This window comes from Lolium rigidum, unplaced genomic scaffold (genome assembly GCF_022539505.1).
Source record: "Lolium rigidum isolate FL_2022 unplaced genomic scaffold, APGP_CSIRO_Lrig_0.1 contig_70675_1, whole genome shotgun sequence".
NCBI classification, from domain to species: Eukaryota; Viridiplantae; Streptophyta; class Magnoliopsida; order Poales; family Poaceae; genus Lolium; species Lolium rigidum.
Window position 1 is genome coordinate 39,268 of NW_025901455.1, and position 5,711 is coordinate 44,978.

The 5,711-nt window shown below is 40.5% G+C and overlaps 1 long non-coding RNA gene across 10 annotated transcripts; it reads left to right on the forward strand.

Moving 5' to 3' along the window:
• Positions 1-1,209: 1,209 nt before the first annotated feature.
• Positions 1,210-5,498, forward strand: LOC124682211. 10 transcript variants are annotated; one of them, XR_006996194.1, is made up of 5 exons: positions 1,223-1,568; positions 1,821-1,923; positions 2,399-2,449; positions 2,741-2,920; positions 3,013-5,498. It is a non-coding gene; the product is annotated as an uncharacterized LOC124682211 (long non-coding RNA). The 10 variants fall into 10 exon arrangements; XR_006996193.1 differs by having other exon boundaries at positions 1,226-1,568; positions 2,844-2,920; XR_006996195.1 differs by having other exon boundaries at positions 1,210-1,331; positions 1,431-1,568; positions 1,821-2,920.
• Positions 5,499-5,711: the final 213 nt, after the last annotated feature.

The window sequence follows — 5,711 nt, forward strand, 5'->3', positions numbered from 1 at the left end:
AGTCAACTTATCTATCTAGGGTACCCATCTATCTATCTATCTAGGGTACCCATCTATCTATCTAAGTTATTTCCGTGTAATGATGGAACTAAGCATCTTATGTATCGAATTTATCTAAGTTATTTGCGTGATGATCTGGCTACCAATATTTGCATCTCATATATCTTAGTTTTCTATGATTTCGATGTAATATATCAAGGGTGTATGAATCAAATCATAAACATGGATCCAAGTATGAACTTTGATGTAATATAAGTAGGGTACCCATATAAGTATGAAACAAAAAATCACAAACACGCAATGCTTGAAATCAGATAAATGCACCATTTTTCCCTCGCAAAAATAGAAAGATGCACCCTTTTTTGTTTGATTATTTTTTCAACCTAAACCACAAACACGTAATGCTTCAAATAACAAAGACATACCCTTTTTTTGGTTAAGCAGCGTACATAAACACAAAGAACAAACATATATGTCCTTACATCATAAACCAAGTCACGAACTAGAACTAACTATAGCTAGATTTCTTCCTTTCGCTTTTCAATATCTTTCCATCCGCCCCACCGGTTACCAGAGCAATCCTTCACGCTACCAAACAAAGCGGTCTTGGGTTCGAGTCCCAGCCGCACCCTTTTTTGTTTGTTCATTTTTCACCATTTTTTTAAACACCCTTCTCATCTGCCCAAAGCCAAATCTTGTGGGTCCCACGTGAAACGGCCAGCAACGGTCCTCTTTTCAAACGCGTCTCCGCCTGGTCCCACCTGAAACAGCCGAGTCAAGGACGTTTGACTTGAATGAAACGGTAGACTCACGGAACGAGTCGTTGCACACATACTAGTGGCAAAACTGAGAATCATTCTGCTCTAGTGGCAAAACTGAGTGTTGCGCGGGCTATGGTGGCAAACGAATAATTAACCCTAGTTCCATCGTATACGATTAGTCGATAACGAGCATTAATTACAAGAAAATTCTATCCGGGACACCGGGTCCGTCTAGTCCTTGGCTAGTTCGTAGTAGTATTGAGAACAAGCAAGTGCGTGTGCACTTGCCCTATGCGAGAGCACTCCACGATAGCCACCTCCCGCTCACAAGTTGGGTGATCGGCATGCTTCTGTGATTTTTATTGGTCCAGGTGTTGAGCAATAATAGCATACAGAGAGATGGAGCCTGCCCAGTTAACACCGCCCCCATGTAGCACCTCTCCTCTCACGCAACCTCTCTCTTCAGTCCACGCCACCATCCTCTCCCCGGCTCCACTCCACCTCCCGAGGGCACGCCGCCGCCGCTCCATCGCCTCCTGGCGCAGCGGTTACCCCGTCGTCTCTCCTCAGGTGGCTCCTCTTCCTATCTCCTCTAACTACTCCATCGATCCCCACCTCTGCACCCTCTATCCAGGCTTCACGAGAGCTTTCTTGCCCCCATCCAACTAGGTTGTAGCGACCGAGAAAGACGGTGAGGGGTCGAGGCCATTGGTGCTGGACCTCCTGGAGGCGTCACCGACGGGCCAGAGGCCTCCGGCTGATGGGGAGGAGAATACCTCCGCCGGGGTGGGGGCAAACCCTAGCGCGGTAGGTAATCATCTCCTCATCTTATTCTTTATTTACTTCCTAATGGCCATGAATTTTTTTTTTAGTTTGGTCGAGTTTGTGGTTCCTCCCAACTGTTTGATCCAAAATTAATTGACTACCCTAATTTCTATTCTTTATGTTCTTTTCAAATTTACTCATGTGGTAGAGCAACTCAATTTGGGAGAAGATTCTGTGAATAGATTTAATGCGGAAACAATGTCTTCATTACTCTCCTTGGTAACTTTTTCACAGATCCATGTGCTGAAGCGTTTGTGGTGGTGAGATTAATTATGGGCTTTGAGTATCAACAATGAATGTTATTAAACTTCATGTTCAGCAATTCTGATCAGAGCAGGTATGTGTGCATCATTTTTCTTGTATTACTTGCAGTTATAAATATTCGGCAAGTGCTCGGCTCAGCTACTTATGTGCTCAATATATTACTCTCCTTTTTGTAGAAACACAAAGCTGATTGTTCCAATGTTATATTTATTAGAAGTAATAATAGCGGCAGCGGAATGCCTTTTTTCTACCACTGATTGGTGACATAATCGATTCATATAATTAAAACACAGATAACTATTCTGCTGGTTTCCATTTTTTTTCTTGTGTCCATATTGTAATATGTTCATTTGGAACTGCATGATACACATGAATTTGCTCATATCACCTTTTCATTCTTCTCTCCTCAAACTTCTTCATTGTTGTGGTTTATGTTGCTCTGAATATTGCTTTACCAGATAATATTTTCGCTCATCCCTAGAGCCTTCACATGTGATAGGTGGTTTATGAGATTGCAATCAATCTGATATACACTTGCGTTTGAACAGGACCTTTTCATGAATGAAACTGTCATCGGTAATCTGAGGAAGCTAACTAAGGTAAGCTTCAGTGCTTCTTTTCCAGAGATTTTTCATATTAGGTTCAGGCCATGCCTCACATATTTAATTTGTATTTCGTTTAACGATATCTCATTCTTTATAGCAGTACAAGCATAGTGTAGTAGTTCTATTTTAATCGCCTGATTACATTTAGATGAAGTCTAATCCTGGAGAGTAAGCTGGTTGTATTGGCACTATTTGGCTACACTGATCAACCTCATGTTGTGCATTTTCTGTAGTGTTAGTGTAGCTCTCCTCATGTAACCTGTTGTGGTGTTTTTTCTGTTTCAGCTCTACCTGTTTATGAGATACCCTTTCTAGCTCACTTTCTTCCTGATAAAGTTGCCTGTGAGGCCCTTCAAGTGCTATCATAATGGCATGAGTTATCTATCAGATTGTAGGGTCATCTGCTATTAAGAGGTTAAATGGAACTAGGATGCAGTACTTGGAATCTTGGATACACTCTAGAAGGTAAAAAACTAAAATCCTTGGTCCATGTATTTTCTTTATGATTACTTGCAACAATGAGATGTGTAGTCTTAAGTTTTTTTCACTGGGTTCAGATAAAAAAGAAGGCCCCGTGTTAATTAGAAAATAGGGAAGACGTGGGATATCAAGGAGGAAGGCTACTGTTGTGGTGGCTCGGCCTGTCATGGACAAAGTGTGCCCCTCTTCCCACCCAGTTGTTTATGATTCAGGTACATCTGATGTTACCCTCTAATTATTTTGGTTTAGGTGTAATTTTGAGGAAGAAGATGAAGTTCGATGTTCCAGGTTCCATGTGAATACTCGAATACCAAACATAAGCTGATATTGGGTTGTAATTTCCAGGTCTACTCTTGTTGATATTCACTCCTGCTTTTCTTTGATGATTTGCTTATGCTTCATGTCCTCTGTTGGAAACACAATGCGACGCCTCGCTGGTTAATGGTGATTGGTGAATGCAGTCCTAGCATAGTACACATGATTTTATTGTTATTAGCATTGTTTTGCTTGCAGTCAAGAGTTTCCAGCCTTTAGGTATATATATGTATGACTATACATACAGTTGTTCAAGTATTCTTTAATTGAATACGTGTGCTGCCTCGTTTGCAGTTTACTTACCGGTTATCCTTCCGTGATGTTTTCGCTCAATACAAACAGAGAAAACTTTATCCTCACTGCTACCAACCCTCGGCGAGATGTTCTTTTCATCTAATATTTCTATATGGTTATGAGCATGTTAGTACGTTCTTCCGCAGTTCCTCTTCCTCTATAGTCTGTTGTTGCGCCTGGTGCACTCTGCTCCTACAGAACTGCAGGTTAGTCTCCGGTTCCGCCTCTGTGCCGAATCTTGGTCCTGCCGTTTTGAAGCTACTTGTCCACCAGATCCTTCACGGGATGCGGCCTTAAGTAAGGTCTGTGCTGCAGGAAGTGGTAGGTAGGAGCACGTGGTGAGGACATGCTAGCAGCTCTTTCTATATGTCTCTCTCTCTCTGTGGATTCGTTCATATGGTGCTGATCTTGTTTCCATGGCAGTGATGACATATTTATTATATCATTTCATCCTTACAATTTCTTTTTTACAATTTTTCATCCACAACATACATGATCCCCTCTCCTCCGCCGGCAATAAACTTCACAAGTCACATCTACTTTGCTAGCATACATTTCTCCTCTTTTACTGTCTATTCTTCTATGATGATGTTAGTGAATGAAGTGCTCGATTTTGCAAATATTTGATTTTAATGATGGCATTAGATTGGCTCCTTACTGAATGAGAAAGTGTTCCTTAGTTCTGTTGTTACACATCTAATAGCTCCTTACTGTATTGAAAAGAGGTAGATTGCAACTTCTCATGTCCAAGATGAAAGTTGAAGTTGTTGTGGAGATTGATAAATTATTGAGTATTCTAGATTTTGAAATTATCCGAGAATCTTTTGTAACCTGAATACGTGTTAGAACAAAGTTCTGTACTTCAGAGTAGGAGAAACACATCAATTTATCAACACTAGCTGAATACGTTTTAGTTAGTTGGTTCTTTCTTTTATTTTGCTTCATGTTTGTTCTGGTCTACGGAGTAGCTTCCAAAAGATATATCATGTTTAGATCATACCAAGGGGTTGGTTTGTTGCTCATTTTCCATACCTTAGGTGTGTATTGCCTTTCCTATCAGTTCTCAGTGCTACAAACTGACGTGTAGTAGTATTGTTAGTAGATACTCTGCCTTAGTACAAGTAATCGTGTCTTTGTTAAACTTGCGGCACCAAGAAAAGTACTTAAATACAAAGTGTTATGATTCAATTTGTTTCCCGTGAACCTCTTGATCTTTTCTATTTTGCAGGGTTCTTAATTGTGTTGGACCACATGAGAATTTCCGATATGGATACAATTCCTTAATTTAATGGCATGTGGTAAGTGGATATATTTAGAAATGAGCTTGCCATGGACCAGCTATCCCACAACAGGTTGTGCACCGTAAGTTGTTGCTGATGTTCGGTGAGCCAGGGTCTTTCTGCCATGTCAACAAGGAAACATGAGCTTCTGTTCAATTATATTTGAGTGCTCACACTTCTTGCTGGTGACTTCATATATGAGCCTACAACTATATGTGCGGACTTGAAAATGACCCGCTGGGATGCAAGTCTATGTCACCAGGTGGTTCTTTTAAACTATTTGTAAGAGCCCTCCTGGGCCCCTCCAAGTTCCCATTAGAAGTCGCGAGAAGATAACGACAAATCCGTGAATCATCTCAAAGGTCTCCATTGATATGGCTATGATAAGAATGGTTCTAAGGTATGGTGAGCAGAAGCAAATTGACACCGTCGAAGTGTGTGTCGTGTGCCTAGCTCAGGTTTTGCAATGCACTTGAGAAAACGAGGAAGGCTGATTCTCTGTTTTTTTGTTTTGTTTTTCCATTGTCGCTTAGGAATTAGTATAGAGGGGAACAATATTTACCTATCAGAAAACAATTTTTTGATGCTACCTCTTCGTTTTGCATCCTGTTGTAAGTTTGATCATAAGCTGGGTTACATCAATGCATTATTCTGTCATAAAGTGTATAAGCTAACCTGATACAGACTAGATTTTGTATTACGCATTATTCTGTCATAAAGTGTATAAGCTAACCTGATACAGACTAGATTTTGTATTACAACAGAAATCTTGTGGCTCTGAACAAAAGATACACTGAACAAAATTATGTATTACAGGTTAACTTTGCGTGCCAACTTTTATTATAACTACTGGAACGTACCCACCTATATCTTGTGCGGTGATTTTT